Here is a 23,318-nt window from a genome sequence, read left to right as displayed (position 1 = left end):
TAAAAGTAAAATAGTAATTTGAATAAAGTTGTAAAAAAAATGCATGATAAATGTAAAGAAAAAAAAATGTGTTAAGAAAACGCAACAATTTATTTTCGTTTTGTAAGATCTGTATTTATTTAATTCAGGGAATAATGCTTTCATATAGCTGAAGTGAAGCATTTTTTAAATTTCTGCTTATTTCTTTTTTACATTTTATATAAAATGAAAAGAAACATTGAAAGAGCTTGAGTAGATTGATAACTGGGCACAAATGTTGCTATGGTGGTGCGGAGCAGGTTTCTTTCCAAGTAAATTGGGGTGCTAGAGGGGAGCGGGAAATCTCATCTGGGATCTGGGGTAAAGAAACACAATTTATGATTTTAATTGTTGATTTGAAATATGTTCTTTGATTGTAATCTTGACCAACTCTTTTGAAGATTTTGGTATTTCTCCAATCAAGTTGATGGGCTGGATGACTGGAAATAGTCTCCCGAGAGCGTCCCAAAGATGGCCGACAGTGGACTGACTTGCTAGAAAGTCTTTCGTAAAACCTACTAGTCTCAATTGAGTTGCCATGGCAACCAACCAGACCCAACTCAAACCGAAGAGGACAGCAACAGACATCTACATCTCCGTCTATGGTCAGTTATATCTGCAACATAAGTTCAACAATCACATCAGATTGATTGAGTAACATTACTCACCTTCTAGTTGAAGTAGAAGTTCATATTTTTGGCAGCATTAATCATCTGAAATGTCTGCTAGCATTATGGCAAATATTTATGGTTATGTATAATCCAGGAATTTCCATGCTTTTATGTAAATATATTTAATTGTATTCATTAACATAAATGTATATAGGCATATAATGTAATTTAGTAATTTAGCTGAAGTTATGTGGTCAGTCTATTGTTAATTTTTGTATTTGTTCTCTGACAAAATAAATCAAGTTAACTAATTTTGAGTCTGAACTAGTCATTCAAAGCAAATTTAAATAGCCTTTAAATTAGTTTTGAGCAAATTAGGGCATAAATTAGGTGCATGTATAAAATAATAATTAAAAGATAAACTTACCAACACACAACTATGGATTCATGACGTTGCCACAACGTCACAATGACGGACTGGCACCGTCACAAAGTTACATATTGGCTACGAATCCAGGAATATCACTTTTCCGGTTACGTTGCCAAGTCGAAAGTTTGGTCATCATATGACCAGAATATACACCTGCTCATTTCCCTGCACACCAACATGAGCAGGAACCCAAAGGAAGTGTGTATATATATCCCCTTAACTTTTATATTATACATCATAAGGAATAATTCATTGATAATATCTGTCCTAAATGATGACCTGCCAGATCTTATGCTGTCAAGTGCTGAGTAGCTATCAGATGCAATGACAGTGTTATTTATTTCCTTCTCCTGTATCCACTGCAGGGCCAATAATACTGCCAATAGCTCTGTGGCATATACTGACAAATGGTCAGTTACCCTTTTCTTAATAAAAGACTCACTCATTGGGATGTATACTGCTGCACCTGCAAACGCTGCATCAAGATCTTTGGAGTAGATCTGTGAATAAAAACACTGATTCCAAAAATACTTCTCAAAATTATTCTGGACTGTTTACCATACTGGAAGTATCCTTCAATTACTGCTGTATATTGAGATCAACAATTGGCAAGGGGAATAACCAGGGAGGAATAGAAGAAATTGAGACTGTGTGGTTGTACTGTAATTGGTGTAACCCTGTTTCCTGCCTTCGCATCACCTATCCACCCAAAACTTGTACAAATTTGTCTCATTATGTTCCCAGCAGTCTTTTAAAACAATTTTGACGGGATGCATATCACATTGTCCCTGGAGATTTACCCAGTATGCCAGCATTAACTCTCTGTTTGTCGCTCTACTGAAATCACTGTATATGAAGGTAAAATAGTGCCTAAATGATAGTAAGTAGAGTAAGATTAGTGAAAGCAGAAATATTACAAGCCTAAAAATAAACTGCATGCACACAGAACTTTTTGTAAAGATGTAAATCAAGTTGCAAGCTTAATAAAAATCCTTTTTTTTTCCACACTTACGGCACTGTTTTTGCACCTAAACATGGCCAAAAACATTGCAAACCTGCACTCAGCGATATGCAACAGCTAAAGAGATTGACTGAGTAGAAACAGTCTGTACGTGTAAAATGAACTACTGCAAATATGTAAATGATGTGTTTGTGGCATAAATATATTCCAGAAATAATCCGATATAAACTGTTCCATCATCTCTTTGTTGCGCTCACATTTTTGGCATGAATTTCTCACTGATAAGAGTTTTGCAAGCGTGAAGGGGAAGGCGGGTCTACCTGCTTATAGTAAACAATCAAATCAAATGAGGTTTTCTTTGACCAGTTTACTCTGAACTGATTGGTTTAATATCATGACAGACAGCTTCTTCCTATGGCTCAGCATCATTCCTCTGGATATCTCTCCTCTCTTAAATATTAATACATACACAATTTAATTATATTTATTATTAATTTTAAGTTAATTAAAAGTACAATTACTTTAAAAAAAATAGTAACTCAAGTAGAAATAAAAGTAATAATGTTAAGAAATTACACGAGTAAGAGTAAGAAAAGTATCCAATAAAATGAATACAAGTAGAGAGTAACTAGTTACTTTCACATATAACATAATATATGTTTACTCTCCTATTTTCAGTACATGATAATATTTAACATGCATTACAGAATGATTAATAATAATGATATTATTGTAAATTGTCATCTTTCACCACCATGTTGTTCCAAACCCATATGACTTCTTTCTTCCATGCATCAAATTAAAGGGATAGTTCACCAAAAATTTTTTTTGAAATGCTCTAATTTTCTCACCCTCATGCCATCCCAGGTGTGTGACTTTGTTTGTTCTGCAGAACACAAATGAAGATTTTTAGAAGAATATCCCAGTGCTGTTGGTCCATACAATTCAAGTGAATGGTGACCAGAACTTTGAAGCTCCAGAAAGCACAGAGGCAGCATAAATGTAATCCATAAGACTCCAATAATTTTCAGAAGCAGTATGATAAGTGTGGGTGAGAAACATAAATATCTATAACATATAAAGTCCTTTTTTATTCCCTCTCCTCCCTGCCCATTAGGTGGCAATATGCACCAATAATTGAATCACCAAATACACAAGAAGAATGTGAAAGTGGAGATTTATTAATAAAAATATATTTAAATATTGTTCCGTTTCTTACCCACACTTATCATATCCCTTCTGAAGACAGATTGAACCAGTGTCATTTGAATTCCTTTAATGCTGCCTTTGTGGTTTCTGAGCTTCCATGTTTTGGTACCCATTCACTTGCATTCTAGTATAAACTAACAGAGCTTAGATGTTCTTCTAAAAATCCTTGTGTTCAGAAGAAAGAAAAAAACACCACATCTGGGATGGCATTAGCTTGGAAGCTTGTTTTCCATGAGACAAAGCCACCCTCATCTGTGAAACACTGTGCATGCGCCAACCTTACAGAATGCAGAAATGCTCACAATCACGATAGGCAGGGCAAAACATTTGCCCTTAACATGGATGATACCCAAAAGTACCCATCATAAAAAACTCTCAAAGTAAATGTAGTGCATTACAACACAACTCTGCCAATGATAATCAAAAGTAATTAACATATCATTAAAACAATGAACAGCCACAAATAGAAACATTTGAACACATCCACGGTGAACTACAAAAGGACTACAAAAACCAAAACAGGAAACTTCAAAATAACAGTACAAAAACAAAAGACAACAGTGAACATGACAGAATCCCCCCTCAAAGGATCGCATTCCAGACGATCCTAAACAAATAAAAATAAATGACGAAACCCCCCCACAAAAAACAAAGTGAGGGCACTAGGGGCAGACAGACAGACCAAGGGGGCACTAGGGGCAGACAGACAGACCAGGGGGGGCACAAGGGGCAGGCAGACAGTCCAAGGGGGCACAGAGGGCAGGAAGGCAGTCCAAGGGGGCACAGAGGTAAGGAGGGAAGTCCAAGGGGCAGGGACAGGTTCAGGAGACCTGGGAGGTGGCCATAGGCCAGGGACAGGTTTAGGAGGTATGGGAGGAGGAGTGGCCGCTGGGGGAGCCAAGAAGGACTTCTGAGGTGGAGCCGAGGGCGGCTCGGGAGGTGGAGCTGAGGGAGGCTCAGGAGGTGGAACTGAAGGAGGTTCTGGAGGCTCAGGAGGCGGAGCTGAGGGAGGCTCAGGTGGTAGAGCTGAGTGAGGCTCAGGAGGTGGAGCTGAGGGAGGCTCTGGAGGCTCAGGAGGCGGAGCTGAGGGAGGCTCAGGAGGCTCAGGAGGCGGAGCTGAGGGAGGTTCTGGAGGCTCAGGAGGCGGAGCTGTGGGAGGCCCAGGAGGCGGAGTCGAGGGATACTCAGGAGGCGGAGCCAAGGGAGGCGGAACCATGGAAAGCCCTGGGGCCTCAGGAGGAGGAGCCGTGGGAGGCTCAGGAGATGGAGCCGAGGGAGATGGCACCGTAGGCGGCTCTAGAGGCGGAGGCCTGGAAGGCTCTGGAGGTGGAGCCGAGGGAGGTGGCGCTGTAGGAGGTTCCAGAGGCGGAGACCTTTTAACAGTCACCGCCTGTCACAGGGTTTATTTTATTCTAATTTTGGGTATTATTTGTTTCCTAGCCACTAGGGGGATACAAGAGGGCACATTGTATGAGATAAAACAGGAAGCAGTAGAGTAAGAGAAAAAAAAACTCTTTGGGCTGCCTTATGGTTGTTTGTGACCTGTTTCCCAAGCCTGTTTGAGAAACTGTTTGTTTCTTGCTCAAACAGGTTTGTTCAGGATGTAGCTCTTGCTCATCCACTATGGATACTGTTAAGTGTTTATGACCTGACCCCTGCTTATACTGCTGAAGTACTTCTCTGAATCATTTGCTGGGGAAACCTTACAACTCTCCAAACAACTAAGCATTGGACAACATTCTAATTCATCTCTATCCACCTTTGCACGTACGGTAGGACTACCGATAAGACTGGTTTCTTTCATTTCCAGAACTGTTGGGGTTCGGGAACTGCAGAGGACAGTGTTGGACATTTTGTTACACCCATATGTATAGACTGGCTCATGAACGAATTCTGTCTCTGTATACAGGTGTATGTACTGTGGTATATTGGGTATTTGTATAATGAATGAGTAAAGCTTTGAATATATGAAGAAAGTAACCTTCCCCTCATTTGTATAAGAGTTTATTTTATATCTTCTTTCAACTGAGACCAATTGAGCATTGCAAACAAGGGGACCCCCTTTGGAAATGTAGCTTGACCAGTGCAAAGAAGCTGGGACTGTTATAGATTGGTGGCCCGTACGGGGACCCTTGTGTTGTATACTAATGTGAAAGGTCTATGTGGAGTTTGTGTATTGTTTGAGGCTTGCATTGGGTAATAGAAATGTCGATATTATCACGTGGTGCAGAGGATGAGTATGAACCCCCTGACGATTTCACAGCTGGTCCGTTTGTGACTAGAAGAGACCCACCTCCCCTAAGAGATCTTATAAACACTTTTAGTGAACTGTATCTTAACTCAGATAATGAAAATGAATGTGATGAACAACCTGACATTCCCTTTCCTCCTCCTCCAGATGATATCATTTCTGATGTACTTCTCACCGAACAGTTTAGTCATGGACTGACTGAGCGAGTTAAAAACCTGGAGGGTGAAGTACAAACTTGCCTACAAACGTTAAGTCAATGTTGCTCACAAACTAAGGTGAGCAATCAGTGTAAGCATCTGGAAGAAAAATTTAATTACAAAATTGAAAGGGAATGTGGAAGAGTTAAGCAGAGCCTTGAGTTGACTATTCAGGATTTGGGAAAGTCAATGGTTGACTGTCTGAAGAGAAGAGACGCCCAAATCGATGCCAAACTTAAAAGTTATGCTCATGTTATATCTACTCCAGTTTCTCATCCAGTGTCCAGATCAACTTACCAGATAAGATCTCCCCAAATTACCAATTTACCAGACAACTTTAATGATGTACTTTATCGTCCACCTGTAAAAGCTGAATTTCCTCAATTTGATTCTGATGATCCTGTCTCTTTCGTAGAACGCTGTGAAGAGTATTTTGCAATTAGACCCCTCACAGATTCTGAAATCCTCACATCCCTTACTTCTGTGCTAAAGGGTACGGCTAAAGACTGGTGGTTGGCTGAAAAAAGACATGTGATTACCTGGGAACAATTTAAGCAAGAATTTTTGCATGCTTTCCTTACAGATGATTATGAAGCTGAGGCCACAAAACGTCTTTTAGAAAGGAAACAAGGATCAGGAGAATCTATTCGTGATTTTGCTTACCAGTACCGAGCCCTTTGTCTAAGATGGAAGAAAGAGATGACGGAGAGAGAGATTGTTCAAGCCATTTTAAGAAATTGTAATCCCAGACTTGCAAGTTTATTGAGAGGAACTTTGAAGGAAGTGAGTGAGTTGGTGCAAACTGGAACACAAATTGAGAGAGATTTTGAAGAATGGAAACGGTATTGGAGCCAGGTTAATGCCGAAACCCAGAAATGAAAATCCCCATTTGAACGAGATTCTCTGCCTAAATCAAGTCCTTCTTCAACCCGCATTCTACAACCTTTGAGAAGTGAATCGCACTTAAAGACTCTGACTTTACCCCTGTTGGTCAGAGGAAGATACTTTCAAGCTCTGGTCGATACTGGAAGCTCCCTAACTCTGATACAGGAGTCATGTTGGAGGCAGCAGGGGCATAAAGAACAGCTAAAATCAAGCCGTGGGCAAACTTTCAGTCAAGCCAGTGGTCAAGTATTGCCTGCAATGGGAGTATGGAATTGTGAATGCGAACTACAAGGAAGAAGGTATGCAGTTGAACTGTTTGTAATGAAAGATGAGGATCTCACAATACCCATGGTGCTAGGTCTAGATTTCCTGGTAGCCACTAGAATTAATTTGGATATTGGTAATGCTCTGTACACTTTACCTGCTACCATTGATTATCGAGAAGAAACATTTTCATTCTTGACTCCTGCTACAGATACATTGCTGTCACTTTTAATTGCCTTACCCATTCCAGAAGAAACGACAGAAACCAGGCGATATATTCAACAGCTGGTCACCAACGCTGATACAAATTCCCAATACCAGTCACAACTCCATAATCTACTCCAAGAATGGCCTACTGTCTGCACAAGTGATATAGGATACACCAAGGTAGTTAAACATCGCATTATCACCACCAACGAGGTACCTGTTCGTAAGAGAGCTTACCGTGTGTCACAAGAAAAACAAGTCTTCATTGATCAGGAGATTAAGTCGATGGTGGATAAGAAGATCATCCGTCCTTCATTTTCTCCTTGGGCTGCTCCTGTGGTATTAGTCCCAAAGAAAGATGGTGGACAAAGATTTTGTATTGATTTCAGAGGGCTCAACGCCAAGACGTATCTAGATGGGTATCCTATGCCCCAGATCCATGATATCCTTGAGTCAGTGCAAGGAGCTGCATGTTTCAGTACCCTCGATCTTAAAAGTGGATATTGGCAAGTGGAGATGGATCTTGAAAGCATTCAAAAAACTGCTTTTGTGACAAACTCAGGACTATTTGAATTTTTACGATTACCTTTTGGCCTTAAAAACTCGGCAGCCTCGTTCCAACGTCTTATGGAGTTTGTATTGAAGGATCAGAAAGGAAAAAACTGTTTTGTGTACATTGATGATATTGTAGTGTACTCAAAATCTGAGCAAGAGCATCTTGCCCATCTGAGAGAAGTGTTGCAGTGTTTACATAAGGCAGGTTTAACTTTGAATCTTCAGAAGTGCAACTTGATGCAGAAGTCATTGAAATTTCTTGGACATGTTATTTCCGTTGAAGGAATAAAGACAGATCAAGACAAGGTCAATGCTGTTAACCATTTCCCTGTGCCGAGGTCTTTGAAGGAAGTGCAACGATTTCTGGGTATGGCAGGCTGGTACCACAGATTTGTTCCAAATTTCTCAGAGAAGGTTGCACCATTACATGCACTGAAAAAGAAAGGAGCTACTTGGATGTGGACAGAAGAATGTCAGAATTCCTTTAAGTTGATTAAGGGTGAGTTGATTAGTGCACCAATCCTCATTTCACCTGACCTGAGTAAACCATTCAAAGTTCAGACAGATGCAAGTGATCTTGGAGTCGGAGCTGTCCTGACCCAGGACATTGAGGGAGTGGAACATGTAGTGGCCTATGCTTCACGTCTGTTAAGAGGAGCTGAAAAGTCATACTCTATTTCGGAAAAGGAGTGTTGTGCTGTGGTATGGGCAGTAGAAAAATGGAGGCCTTACTTAGAGGGACGACAATTTGAAGTGATCACCGATCATGCTGCTCTTACCTGGGTCTTCAACCATCCAAAACCTTCATCTCGGTTGATACGCTGGGGCATTCGTCTGCAAGAATTTGAATTCACTGTCAAGTACAGAAAAGGATAATGTAATATTGTTGCAGACACCCTTTCCCGTGGTTTCGATGAATCTTCATCACTCCATCTACTCACTCCATCAAAACCTAAGGATTCTTCAAATGCTTTTGCAACTTTTCCCATAGAATGGTCAGATATTGACAAAGCCCAACAAGAGGATGCAGAAATTCAAGAACTTATGGCTGGAGTACAATCAACCTCTGTTATGGACCCTAATCGTATACAATATGTTACGAAGAATGGTTTTCTTTTCAGAAGCCTATCTCAAAGGCCGGAAGGAGAAAAACTTCAACTGGTCATTCCTACTTCCTTGAGAGCTGAATTTCTGAAATATGCTCACGACAATCCATTAAGTGGACATCTCGGCAGACTCAAAATGTTGCTAAGGCTAGTGAACGTATGCTACTGGCCAACGATGCGTTCTGATGTATGGAAGCATTGTAAGGAATGCCAGGTGTGTCAAAAGTACAAACCGACTGTTTCGAAATTAGCTGGCCATATGCAGTCGACACCGGTAGTGGAGCCTGGGCATATGCTGGGGATTGACCTCATGGGACCGTTCCCTAGAAGTCAGAAGCAGAACGAACATCTCCTCGTAGTAGTGGATTACTGCTCAAAATGGGTGGAATTGTTTCCATTGCGAGTGGCTAAAGCTCCGCAAATTTCACGTATTCTGGTGGAAGAAATTTTCACCAGATGGGGCACTCCCAGGTACTTAGTGTCTGACCGTGGAACACAATTCATGTCTCAACTCATCAATTTAATCTGCAAACAATGGAATGTCATCCAGAAACTTACCACTACTGCTCACCCACAGACCAATTTGACTGAACGAGTAAATCGAACATTCAAAACTATGATTGCTTCATATGTGCAAGACCATCATCGGCATTGGGACAGGTGGTTAGCTGAATTCCGATTTGCTATCAATACGGCATGGCAAGAAAGTACTGGCTTCACCCCAGCCGAAGTCATGCTTGGTCGCAGATTGAAGGGACCGATGGAGAGAGCTATTCTGAGACCCCCTGACCCAAACAGTCCAGCCTACCCTATTCTGGAAAAGTCAGAAGAACTAATTCGAACTGTGAAAAAAAATGTTGAGAGGGCCCAGAGCAAACAACGCAAGTACTATAATCTTCGAAGGAAACAAGCTCACTTTCAAGTGGGAGATTTAGTATGGGTTCGTACACATCCTCTGTCGTGTGCTGATGCCAGGTTTATGGCTAAACTGGCTGCCAAATGGAAAGGTCCGGCGAAAGTGGTTAAATGTCTTGGACCTGTTAATTACTCAATATCATTCAGCGAACAGCCAGAGCAGGTAGATTCTTTTCATGTACAGAATTTGAAACCTTATTTTGGTAATATAGGAACAGCGTTAACATGAGGGGACGGATATGTAACAGTCACCACCTGTCACAGGGTTTATTTTATTCTAATTTTGGGTATTATTTGTTTCCTAGCCACTAGTGGGATACAAGAGGGCACATTGTATGAGATGAAACAGGAAGCAGTAGAGTAAGAGAAAAAAAAACTCTTTAGGCTGCCTTATGGTTGTTTGTGATCTGTTTCCCAAGCCTGTTTGAGAAACTGTTTGTTTCTTGCTCAAACAGGTTTGTTCAGGATGTAGCTCTTGCTCATCCACTATGGATACTGTTAAGTGTTTATGACCTGACCCCTGCTTATACTGCTGAAGTACTTCTCTGAATCATTTGCTGGGGAAACCTTACAACTCTCCAAACAACTAAGCATTGGACAACATTCTAATTCATCTCTATCCACCTTTGCACGTACGGTAGGACTACCGATAAGACTGGTTTCTTTCATTTCCAGAACTGTTGGGGTTCGGGAACTGCAGAGGACGGTGTTGGACATTTTGTTACACCCATATGTATAGACTGGCTCATGAACTAATTCTGTCTCTGTATACAGGTGTATGTACTGTGGTATATTGGGTATTTGTATAATGAATGAGTAAAGCTTTGAATATATGAAGAAAGTAACCTTCCCCTCATTTGTATAAGAGTTTATTTTATATCTTCTTTCAACTGAGACCAATTGAGCATTGCAAACAAGGGGACCCCCTTTGGAAATGTAGCTTGACCAGTGCAAAGAAGCTGGGACTGTTATAACCTGGAAGGCTCTGAAGGCAGAGACGAGGGAGGGGGTGTCGTAGGATGCTCTAGAGGCGGAGACCTGGAAGGCACTGGGAGCAGAGCCGTAGGAGGCTCGGGAGGCGGAGCCGTAGGAGGCTCTGGAGTCTCTGGGAGAAGAGCCGTAGGAGGCCCGGGAGGCTCTGGGTGCAGAGCTGTAGGAGGCCCGGGAGGCTCTGGGGGCAGAGCCATAAGAGGCCCGGGAGGCGGAGCCGTAGGAGCCTCGGGAGGCAGAGCCGTAGGATGCTCTAGAGGCGGAGACCTGGAAGGCACTGGGAGCAGAGCCGTAGGAGGCTCGGGAGGCGGAGCCGTAGGAGGCTCTGGAGTCTCTGGGAGAAGAGCCGTAGGAGGCCCGGGAGGCTCTGGGTGCAGAGCTGTAGGAGGCCCGGGAGGCTCTGGGGGCAGAGCCATAAGAGGCCCGGGAGGCGGAGCCGTAGGAGCCTCGGGAGGCGGAGCCGTAGGTGGCCGTAGGAGGCCCGGGAGGCTCTGGGGGCAGAGCCATAGGAGGCCCGGGAGGCGGAGCCGTAGGAGGCTCGGGAGGCGGAGCCGTAGGTGGCCGTAGGAGGCCCGGGAGGCTGTGGGGGCAGAGCCATAGGAGGCCCAGGAGGCGGAGCCGTAGGAGGCTCGGGAGGCGGAGCCGTAGGTGGCTCAAGAGGCGGAGCACTGGGTGGCTCGAGAAACTTGAGAGGTAGAGCCCTGGGAGGCCTGGGAGGCTGAGCCCTAGAAGGCTCAGGAGGCTCAAGAGGAGGAGCCCTGGGAGGCTCGAGAGACTTGAGAGGCGGAGCCCTGGAAGGCTCGAGAGGAGGAGCCCTGGAAGACTGGAGGGGCGCTGGCTCTGGGACGGTCAAGGCCACTGGCGCTGGCTCAGGGACGGTCGAGGCCACTGGCGCTGGCTCAGGGACGGTCGAGGCCACAGGCTCTGGCTCAGGGACGGTCGAGGCCACAGGCGCTGGCTCAGGGACGGTCGAGGCTACAGGCACTGGCTCACTGATGTTTGAGGCTACAGGCATTGGCTGGTTGACCGTGGTATGCACGAGCTTGGGTTCGCTGGACGCTGAGGGCAGAGCCATGGGGGGTTCTGGGGACGGCGCTGCGGTAGACGGAGGCTGGAGAGCAGAGACCCTTCCCTTTCTCCTCTTCCTCCAGGCGGATGAGGCTGACAACGCTGGAGTGCTGTTCGTGGTCGGCGTGGCTTCAGGCTCGCTGGCCATGGCTGGTGTGGGCTCAGGCTCGCTGACCGTGGCTGATGTGGGCTCAGGCTCGCTGACCGTGGCAGGCGTGGGCTCAGGCTCGCTGACCGTGGCAGGCGTGGGCTCTGAAGCTGCACCCGGGATTGAGAGAGGTGGTTCCTCTGTCGCAAAAGTCTCCACAGTGAGCTCCACATACTCCTGCCAGGTGTAGTCTCCGATCTCCGGCAAATCGTAACATCGGTGTTTAGGTACACCGAACCGGTACGCCTCCTTCAGGGTATTGTCATCCCAGCCGGTGTAACTGGCCACGCTGGCGAAGAAGTGGGTGAACTCCCGAACAGACAAGTCCGCCTGTGTTAGCTCCTTGAGGAACAATGCTAGATCCATTTTTGGTCGTTCGTTCTGTTACGAAGGCAGGAGGAGGCAGACGAGGGGTGAGGATCCAAGTGCGGGTTTTATTGAAAACAAAGTGAAAACAAACAAGACTGGAACAATGGAAACGTCCACGATGGGAATACAAAACAAAACACGAAAACATCCAAAGGGAACACAGGCTGAAGAAACATCCACGGTGGACAAAGGTAAACTAGACAAACTGGGTAAACATATCAAGACGGCTACATCCAAACATCCACATTCATCAACGATCGACAAAGACTAAACAAAGAACCAGGTTTAAATACAGGAGGGAACAAACAAGGGAATGAGGGACACCTGGAGGAAACAATCAGGGAAAGAAAAACAATCAGGGGAACACCAATGAATAAAATAAACTACAAAAGGACTACAAAAACCAAAACAGGAACTAAACTAAACTTCAAAATAACAGTACAAAAACAAAAGACAACAGTGAACATGACAACATCAGATTGAGATTTAAATCAGTGCTGTCAGCTCAACTTTACACTCAAAATAAAAGAACACATGTAAATATTTCCATTTAATATTTATGAGAGGAGGGATACCCAGAGGAATGACGCTTAGCCATATGAAGAACAAGCAGTCTGTCAAATTATTAAAATGGAACAGTGCATATTGGATTATTTCTGGAAAATGTTTATGCCACAACACAAGTAATTTACACATTTGCAGTAGTTTATTTTACACCTACATACTGATTCTACTCGGTCAATCCATTTTGCCATTCATGACACCCTTTCTATGCTTGCATACCGCTGATTGCAGGCTAGCAATGTTTTTAGCCAGGTTTAGGTTCAAAATCAGTGCCAAAAGTCACAATACAACACACCAAATGTACTTTGTGTTACAAAAATACAAAATTGACACATTAATTATACTTGTGCAAAGCATTTAAGTATTGCTAATATTTTTTTCTTACACTTGCGACTTGATTTACACCTTTACAAAACGTTCTGTGTACATGCAATTTATTTTTTACGCTTGCAATTTGATTTATGCTTTCACATTCTTACTCTGTGCATGCAAATCATTTAGGCACTATTATACCTTCATACCTGTACTTTAGTGAATCCCGTATTGAAACCCCTGGGAATAAGTGCACTTGAAGGCAGCATCTGTGCAACAGGATCATCTGGTTCTGCTGTCCAATCCACGTTCGTCAATTCCTTTCTCAGCCAATGAGTGTCCTGTGAATGATAGATTCTGCCAATCGCGAGTCCTCATTTCATCTTCGTTAATGATGGATTCTGTCAAACGCAAGACCCAGGATAATTCCCCAGTGAAGTACCTTACTTGGGGTGTGCTAATAGGTAAGGAGTTTCACTGAATTTTATCTGGATCAGATAAGTGGATTTCAACAGTAAGGCGAGAATATTTTTTTAAGAGAAGAATATCAGCGCTCGAAAAGTTGATTGATTCGTTTTTTTTTTGGTAACATTTATTGGGTAATGCCGACCAAACAAAAGCCAAAGAAGGTAAACACAATGTATTGATAGGAATTGCATAATTAAGTCAGACAAGAAGTCAGTATAGTGGTCATTGTAATATGATTATTACAGATTTACAAGATAAAACAAGTATAAAATATAGTGGTCAGTGCAATGTAATGTGGCCATCATTTATATTTTAACAGGTACAGTATTTATAGTGTCAAAATTGTGTTAAGAGCAGCCAAATGTCAAATCCAAAAATCCCATAAAGCCATGGAGGAAAGAGTTTTGCCAGCACAGGGGTATGGCCCCACGAAACTGGCAACAGGCCTGCTTCTCACCAAAAGAAGTGGTATGACCACTTTCAGAAGATATGTATTGGCAAATGTCAATGAAAAAAAAAAACATGAATGAAACCACATAACATAATTGTCATGTATTACCCTATCGTGTTTCACCTTGCTCCTTAGTTTTCACTTTTGTCCGTTATTTAATTCCATAGTCTCCTTGTTAGTGTTCGTGTTCACTGTCATTGTTCTCACCTGTGTCTTGTTTGTAATTATCCCGCCTCGTGTGCATATTAACCCTGTTTGCCTTCCACTCTCTGTCGTTTGTTGAATGTTGATGTTCGCTCCCATGCCCATGTTTCCAGTGTTCCAGCGTTTTTGTGTTTTGCTTTCATTTTACCCATCGTGGTTGTTTTGTTTGCTCCTGTTGTGTCTGTTCATCAATAAACCCGCATTTGGATCCTCAACCTTTGTCTGCCTCCGTCCTCATTCGTAACAATAGTATAGAGGTTGCTTGCCAACAGACAATCGTTGATGTTATTCTATTAATTATTACAAATAGACAAATATCCAAGGCAGGACCGTGGACAAGCATCTCTTTTCGGTGGACCACAGAGTTCCCTTTGTGGATTCCATCTTCCCAAAGTACTGTATAGGGATGTAACTGTTCAAATTTTTCATGCTTTGGTTTGCATCATGGTTTTAGGATCTTGGTTTCGGTATGGCAAGGTTCAGAAAAATAAATATTTCATTTCTGCCAGATCCAAAGTAAGAATATTCTATTTTGTAACCAACACTTCAACAGGTTTGCCCTTAATAAAAATCATTGTTTTACAGTAACCATAGTTTAACTAAGGTATTTGAAGTTAAAATATCGTAACCACAAAATGAACATGGTTACTGTCATATACAATATATAGTATAATCATGGCTACTATATGGTAACTACAGGAGTACTGTTGTAAAACCAAGGTTAATTTAATCAAAACTACGATATCTGCATAGAAAACCATGGTGACAGCAGTCATGGTTACTACATGTTAATTGTAGGTTACTAGTAAAACCTTGGTTAATTTTCACTGGGTCTTTAACACAAAATAAAATTACTTTTCTCTAATTAATAAAATCAACATTTTAACTTTTCAAACTCTACTACACATATATTCAATATTGGGAAGCTGTATGCATCACTATAGAAGGAACTTTGCTGTTAAAATGGATACCAGGAATGTTGTGACATGGCTTGGGTGTTTTTCATCATACACAGAAATCACACATCTTTGTCAGCGGAGTATGGAAAATATAGTTGGCAATGAACACCCCTATCGCTTTAGTAATCGTTCTATTCTTGTCCGAATCAGCATCAGCAAGATTCTTGTCCGAATCTTGTTTAAAAACTAAAGGGTGTGTGTGCAGTTTCGGCTCATATTTCCCTGGTGATTGATCATATTTCGATGTATTACCAGTTTACAGCACTTGCGTCGAGCAATGTCTGCAAACAGTGCCCGTTTTGAAAATGTTTTTTGACCATCGCTGTTGTAATTGACTGCAAAAAGAAAATGTTTCCAGAGAGGAGACCTGAATAACGCGGTGGCTCGTTTTCTCACTACACACAACACTTGCAGAACAGTGATGTCATCATGTTGGCCCACATGAAACACAGGTGGAGCATATCCATCTACAGATCCATTCAGCTGCATTAGAGGAGGTTGTAATTGTGTGTGTCTATTTGACTGTTTATTTTCTTCTCAAAATGTTGTGCTCCAGATACCTCAAACTTTCTTACAGAATCGTGGGTGGTGAACCGTACAGTGTTTTTTTGTTTGTTTTTTTTTACAGAGAACCGTTACACCCCTAGTACTGTATATGATTGAGGCTTTTAGATGGTCTATGACCCCTTTTCTGCTTGCCTCAGTGTATTAAATGATAGGGAGCATTAAAAACTTCAATAATATAACATTTTAAAGTCAACAGGTGGATGGTCACTCAAGGCTTTCTCTTTTACTGGACCTGGGACAAACAACCAAAGGCTGGTTAAATATAGAGGCTAAATGATGCCCAGTCATCTTTAAAAATTAACTTGCACAAGCAAGTTAATTAGACACATTCACAGTCTCTGTTTTATCTGCAAATATTACACATTTGATCTGACTAACAGGATCAGAATGATAACAGATGAATCAGATATATTCTTGTGTGACTTATACATCAAACTTGGTGTCTGCAGACAAACCTAGTTAATCCCCCCAGCCCCACCACACACACTTACACTCATCGGCTTACTGGGGGCTTCACATATGCATCACATATGTTCCATCCGAAATATTTTATTTCTCATTTTTCTTTAGGGTGATCCTGTCATGGCAGCTCCTGCTCCTCCTGACTTCACACTGGTAGACTTAGGCCAGACTTGAAGCTCTGGTGTGAGTCTGCAGTCCTCTCACTTACCTAGGTGGCTGGTGACAGGATGCACTACTGATGCCCATCCTGTATACCAAACCTTCATGCCAAGTTCTTTGGGTTCATCTTTACATTGGACCCATGTGATGTGGCTCTTTAGCTTCAGGTGACGAGAGAGCAACTGGAGGAAGGCTGCCTCATCACTAATAACCTGGTGAACAGATCCATTGAGAAAAAGGAGCTCGCCCTCTATTGCTGTCGGAGGACTCGTGGAGTGGAGACCACAATCCAACTGATTGAGCACCTACTGCTGGAGTTGAAGGAGCAAAGAGGAAGAGACCTTCTGGGTGTTCCTCTGCTGAATACAGTGAGGATTGAGCACATCTTCTGGCATATTTAATTTATCACTTAATGTCTTAGAAAGTCCAGTAAACATAAAGCTAAATCAATATTTGGTGTGACCACCTTTGCCTTTAAAACCGCATTAAACTTAAATAGAACGTAACTATGTATTAACTAAAAATGTACAGAAGACTAAACGTTGGAATAATAAAAAATAAAAAAGCAGACTGATTTAATGACATTAATGAGGTCATGTTTTGCATGACAGACTATAATCCTTTAGACATGCAGTGGATATAAAGTATACACACCCCTGTTAAAACAGCAGGTTTTTGTGATGTAATAAAATGAAACCAGGATAAATCAGACTTTTTGCACATTTAATGTAAAAAATTACAACATATGCAATGCCACTGAAAACCAAAGTGACATTTCAGAGGAAAAAATTAAATAAACTTAAATAACTGTATAAGTGTGAACACCCTTTTATAATTGGGTGTGTGGCCAAGTTCAGAATCAACCAATCATCAAGCTCATGTGAAATAGTACACACCTGTCTTCACCTGAAGTGACTGATTAACTCCAAATAAATCTCAGCTTTTCTTGTAGGATTTTTCTGACATCTACTTGGTTGCATGCTACTACAAGAGCCATGGGCCCATAAAGCACTTACAAAGCATCAATGGTATCTCATTGTTGAAAGGTATTGCTCAGATGAGGGCTACCAATTTTTTTCAAGGTATTAGATATACAATGGAAACAGTGAAAGCAGTCATCAAGAAGTGGAGATAGCACAACAGTGACATTATCAAAAACAGGACGTCCCTCCAAAATTGATGAGAAGACAAAGAGAAAACTGGTCAGGGAAGCTGTCAATAGCCTACAGCATCATTAAAGGAGCTGCAGCTCTTTTTGGCAAGTACTGGCTGCTCCCTACATGTGACGGCAATCTCCCATATTCTTCATATGTTTGCCCAAGCCTTTTCTGACCAAAAACAAACAAACAAACAAACATCTAAGCCTGCAAAAACCTATATCCAGTCTTCCAAAAACAAAATTGTAATGGGTATGTTTGGTGCAAAAAACAACACCGCACACCAGCAAAAGAACACCATACACACAGTGAAGCATGGTGGCAGCATCATGCTTTGGGACTGCTTTTCTTCAGCAGGAACTGGTGATTTAGTGAAGGTGGAGGGAATCATGAACAGCTCCATGTACTAGTCAATTTTGGCACAGAACCTTGTGGCGTCTGAAAATAAGAGATCTTTCACTATTTGTCATGGAGGAACTCACAGGAAGCACGGATATGGATTCAATCGTGGGGTTTATTGAACCGGTGAAAGCAGTAGTAATGAAAGCAACAGGTGAGTCAATCCAGAAACAGTAGTTTGGACTTTCCTTGAATGACACAGGAGAGTCCAAACACTGGAGGATGAGCCAACATGAAACACAGATGAGAACAATACCAAGGCAAGTATATTCATAGGTAAGTTAGACAAAACTAGGATGTCCGTAGTCTCAGGGGAAACACTGACGAGAACAGACAAAGAGTAAGTGTGAAAGCTGGAAATAAAAGCACTCCTTTATTATTCACCAATTATGTGCAGGTGCGTATGATCAAAACTCAGGGGAGATTGAGCGGAGTTAGAGGGAGTCTGGTGGAGCCGTGACACCGTTAAGCATTACAATGATCCAAAGCACCAATCCAAATCAACAAAAGAATGGCTTCAGCAAAAAAAGATTAATGATTTGGAATGGCCCAGCCAGAGCCCAGACCTGAATTCTATAGAAAATCTGTGGGGGACCTGAAGAGGGCCGTACACAGGAGATGCCTTCGCAATTTGACAGATCAGGAATGTTTTTGGAAAGAAGAGTGGGAAAATATTCCCAAGTCAAGATGTGCCAAGCTAATAGATTATCCAAAACCGACTGAGTGCTGTAATAAAATCAAAGGGTGCTTCAACGAAGTATTAGTTCAGGGATGTGCACACTTATGCAGTCAAGTTGTCCCCGAAATGTCTCGCACCGTGGCATTGCATAGGTTGTATCTTTTACATTAAAAGGCGCAAACAAATCTAATATGATTTATCAGTTTCATTTTTACGTTTGTTTTCAATGGCGTGATGTCAATGAGCAAAGGGATGTACGTCGGTCTCCGATTCGATGTCAGTTTGCTCTCTGATATACCCACTGATCTACAGACGCAAACAAAATAATTTCAGTGTGAACGTCCCGTAAATATATCATGCTAATTCCTACAACGGTTTCTGTGGCGCTTACCTGCAAGAAGATCTGGTTCTGCAGTCCAATCCACGTTCGCAGATTCCTTCTTTCTCAGCCAACGATTGACCCGTGAATGATGGTTTCCGTCAATAGTGAAAACCAGGAAGTGCCAGATGTACCTGACTTGGGGCGTGCCCACAGGTAAGGAGCATCACTGAATTTTATCTGGATCAGATAAGCGCATTTCAACAGCAAGGCAAGAATTCATTGTTTTAAGCAATTAATTTCAACGCTCGATAGCACAAATGTTTTGTGTGAACTGTTCACTGGCCGAATGCACACTTTAAAATCAGTGTTTTGTTTCTAATCATTTAAAAGTTGATTGATTCATATTTATTTTTTCAGTTTTGTTATATTCCAGTTTTGGGCAGTATTTCTAATTGTATGGCAGTAACTTGTAATCAATATGTAATATGCAATTTATACATTACCATACTGGTAACGGGAATAAATTATATCATAATTTTCTGATTGATTATTATTTTTATTATATACATTTAAAAAGAGCTGGCCGAGTCGGAGCCAAACTACCCGCAACAGGATCGTATGTGCAACCGCATCCAATCAGGGCACGTTATTTCCAATATTCTGAGCCAATGGCGATCTCCAGCTTCATCTTTGTGAGGACTGCGGAGCCAATGGCGATCTCCAGCTTCATCTTTGTGAGGAGTGCTGCGACCAATCGTGATTCGCGGCTTCATCATTGAACAGTGCGGAGGCGTGACTCGTTTTATTCTCGTATCCGCGCTATTTCGCCGTTCAGTGAATTTCAACAGTGAGGTAAGATATCAAACTTTTTAAATAGAAGGTCTTTTTGAAGTGTTCTAATAGTTCGCGATCTTGATCTGCAGCACTTCTCACGTTATGGTCTCTTACGATGAACTACATTAACAACAATAGATTGATGCATTTTCCAGGTTTTAATTTGTATTAAGTGGTGTTTTGAATGTCATGATCGATCACGATGCTGGTGTGTTACTGTTTAGAGAGAATATTTAATTATAGGACTATAGCACAAACGGTAATAATTTGTGGTCAGTCCATGGGCTAGACTTCTGTTATTTAATGTAATCAATCGGTTAGCGCGTTCGGCTATTAACCGAAAGGTTGGTGGTTCGAGCCCACCCAGGGACACCTCCAAAGTTGGCACCTCATATAATTAAATTTTTTATTTATTTTTTTTTGTGAAATTTTTTTTTTATGTTTCATTCCATTCAAATCTGACAGTCGGAATTTCCAACTTCATACTATGAAAAGTGCAACTTGGAAACTCGTGCGGAAATGTTTTTTTTTTTTTTTTATTTCCAAAATTATATGACAAAGTACAGTAGATACAAATGTTTCACATATACTGTTCTAAATGATTACAAATCATCATAAGATATGAAGAGCATTAAAGATAACATTCATATCAATGAAATTAAAGAACACACATTAGGAAAAAAAAACAAAAAAAAAACAACAATGTAAAGGAGGTATACATGTATAATTAAAATAAAGAAGAGGAATTTAATTCTTTGAGGATATCTATCGTTCTGGTTGCTTTGCGGTTTGAGAGTCCTTTCAGTATTTCAAAATAAATCTTCATATCAAGCTTTATATAGATGTTAGGTAGATGTTAGGTATCCTTTCAGACCATTTACATTTATGTATGTAAAACTTACCAAGTAATAGGATCAAATTTAACATAAAATCGTGACTCTTGTCTATATCTTTTTTTTTTCATAATAAAAAAAAAACATCTTAATTCCACTCAACATATTAAATAAATATTCCACATATTTCAGTATCCTTTTTACAGAATGTACAGGATTCAGAAAGGTCATTTTTATATCTTTTTAGGAACTCATTTGTTGGATAGATTTTATGTATAATTTTAAAGTATATTTCGTACACTTTGTTATTAATACAATATTTATTAGTATAGGTCCAAGTCGATCTCCAATTGATATTTCCACAATGTTCATTCCAAAAATATTTATTTCGAGGTGTAGCAGGACAGTGAATCAAGCATCTGAAGAATTTATTATTACATTTACTATCTTTTATATCAACACCGTTTAACACAACCTGTTTTTTATCCATTGATTGCTTATGAGGTTCACTACTGCCTCTCAAGAGTCTCAAAAAACCTACTGGTATTGCATCAAAAACAATACTATATTCTCGTGGAGATATTGGAATCCCAAATATGTTTAAAAATTCAGTATATGTAAGTAAGAAACCCTTGTTATTTATCAATTGTGAGACCATTAGAATATCATTTTTAACCCAATTGTCGTAAAAGATTGATTTATTCTTATATTTAACCATTTTATTGTTCCATATTAACTGTTTGTGGGGGGAAAAATTATGTTTGTATATAAGAAGCCAACATAAAAGAGCCTGTCTATGAAAATTGGATAACTGAATGGGGAGCCTATTAACCTCAAAGTCACATTTTAAAAGAAACTTTATACCACCTACTTTTTCAAAAATAAGATTTGGAATTATATACCATAGTTTATCATTATGTTTAATATAATATTTAATCCAGTTCAACTTGAAAATTGTATTAGAAGTACCAAAATCAAGCACATTTAAACCTCCTTGATTATAAGAATTACATAAAATATTTTTATTTAAATAGTGTGACTTGTTTTTCCATATAAAGTTGAATAAGGTTGAATCAACTTTTTTAATAAAAGATGTTGGTACATCTAACACTTTTGCAGGATATACTAAACGAGACAGTCCCTCCGTTTTGGACAAAAGAACTCTACCTTTGAGTGATAAATCCTCATATAATTAAATGATTAGAAATAATTTGGGTTGTGTGACGTCACTTTCCACTCAAACCGGTGCTGGTCGTTTGACCTCGATTTGTGCCGTTAAAATGAACGTTATCTATTTCCATTCCTTAGAAATAACAAATATGATTTGGGGCTGTGACGTCACGTTCCACCTCATGTCGTCCGAATCGTTCCAAACCGGTGTCATTCGTTTGTTCTGTTGAGAAAAAAAAAAAACTAACTGTAAATATAACTTTTTTAAAAGAAGAGTGACATACACTCCGCCCCATGTCGTCCGTTTGTGCTGTTGCAAGAAGAAATGACAATGATCGCCCAGATCTGTGACGTCATGTATTTACCTCATCTCGTCGCAATGAGCAAAGGGATATTCATTGTACCCCTGACTGAAATTGTAATTCTTAAAATTCAATAAAAAATAAATAAATAAAAAATAAAAAAATTAGCAAGGGATGTAGGTCGGTCTCCGTGTGATTAAGTGTCGCAATCGGTCAGTGAACAGTTCAGTGTTTTTGTTTTTAATAATTTAAAAGCTGATTGTTTTTTCAGTTTTGTAACATTCCAGTTTTGGACAGTATTTCCTAATATTTGTATGGCAGTAACTTTTATAAATTGCATATTGATTACATTACCATAATGGTAACGGGAATAAATTATATCGTAATTGGCTGATAGACAGTTCTTTTTAACTGTATACAATAAAGAATCAGAGTCAGAGCCGAACAATCGGTTAGCGCGTTCGGCTGTTAACCAAAATATTGGTGGTTCGAGCCCACCCAGGGACGAATGAAGTTGTGATTGTGTGTGAAGTGAAATGCTGGAATTTCAATAGTGTGCAGCGGAGTAACCGCAAACACCTGATTGATACTCCGTCAGTTGTATTAAGATACAAATATTTTTAAGATACAAATATTGATAATGAAAAAATATTTCAGGACAACAAAATCTAATGCCATCATTTCTGCTTCTGCATTTCTTTATATATTTACATTTTGTATAGATTATCATACCACATTGTTGTCTTGTTTAATCCTGCTCTTTGTACCCGTGAGGATCTCAGTCAGTGAACACACACGAGAATAAATGACAGTGCTGGTTTGTTAATTCCTACATCATTCTTGCATTGAAATCCAAAAATTGTCCCGTCCCTGGGTGGGCTCGAACCACCAACCTTTCGGTTAACAGCCGAACGCGCTAACCGATTGCGCCACAGAGACTCCGCTGCATTAAGCGAAACAGGAAAAAAAAAAAAAAGCCCGCCCTGCGCCATTCATTGAATTGAGAACTGTGACCTTTCACCCAGACAGGTGCTTCACAACAGAAACTAATACAAGAACCCTAAATTATAACGTTAATAAATGATTGTCTTGCATTTAATGTTTGGGTTATTTGTCGTTATTTTTATATTTAGTTGCTGAATTCAACCGTTTTGTATACGGCCACTAGATGGCAGTACAGACTTCTAATAGACACCCCACCGTTTTTCCAGAACGATTGGCCATGTGAAATACAGAAAGTCGCCAAATTTCAACCAAACTTGATAGTCTGTAAAAAGATTGCGGCTTGTGAA

At 40.7% G+C, this 23,318-nt stretch overlaps 1 non-coding gene across 1 annotated transcript; it reads right to left on the bottom strand.

Moving 5' to 3' along the window:
* Positions 1-22,891: 22,891 nt before the first annotated feature.
* Positions 22,892-22,965, bottom strand: trnan-guu (transfer RNA asparagine (anticodon GUU)). The gene has a single exon. It is a non-coding gene; the product is annotated as a tRNA-Asn (tRNA).
* Between the last annotated feature and the right edge of the window lie 353 nt (positions 22,966-23,318).

The sequence above is a fragment of the Xyrauchen texanus genome, chromosome 1 (assembly GCF_025860055.1).
Source record: "Xyrauchen texanus isolate HMW12.3.18 chromosome 1, RBS_HiC_50CHRs, whole genome shotgun sequence".
NCBI classification, from domain to species: Eukaryota; Metazoa; Chordata; class Actinopteri; order Cypriniformes; family Catostomidae; genus Xyrauchen; species Xyrauchen texanus.
The sequence above is the reverse complement of the archived record's forward strand: the minus strand, read 5'-3'. Positions and strand labels throughout refer to the sequence as shown.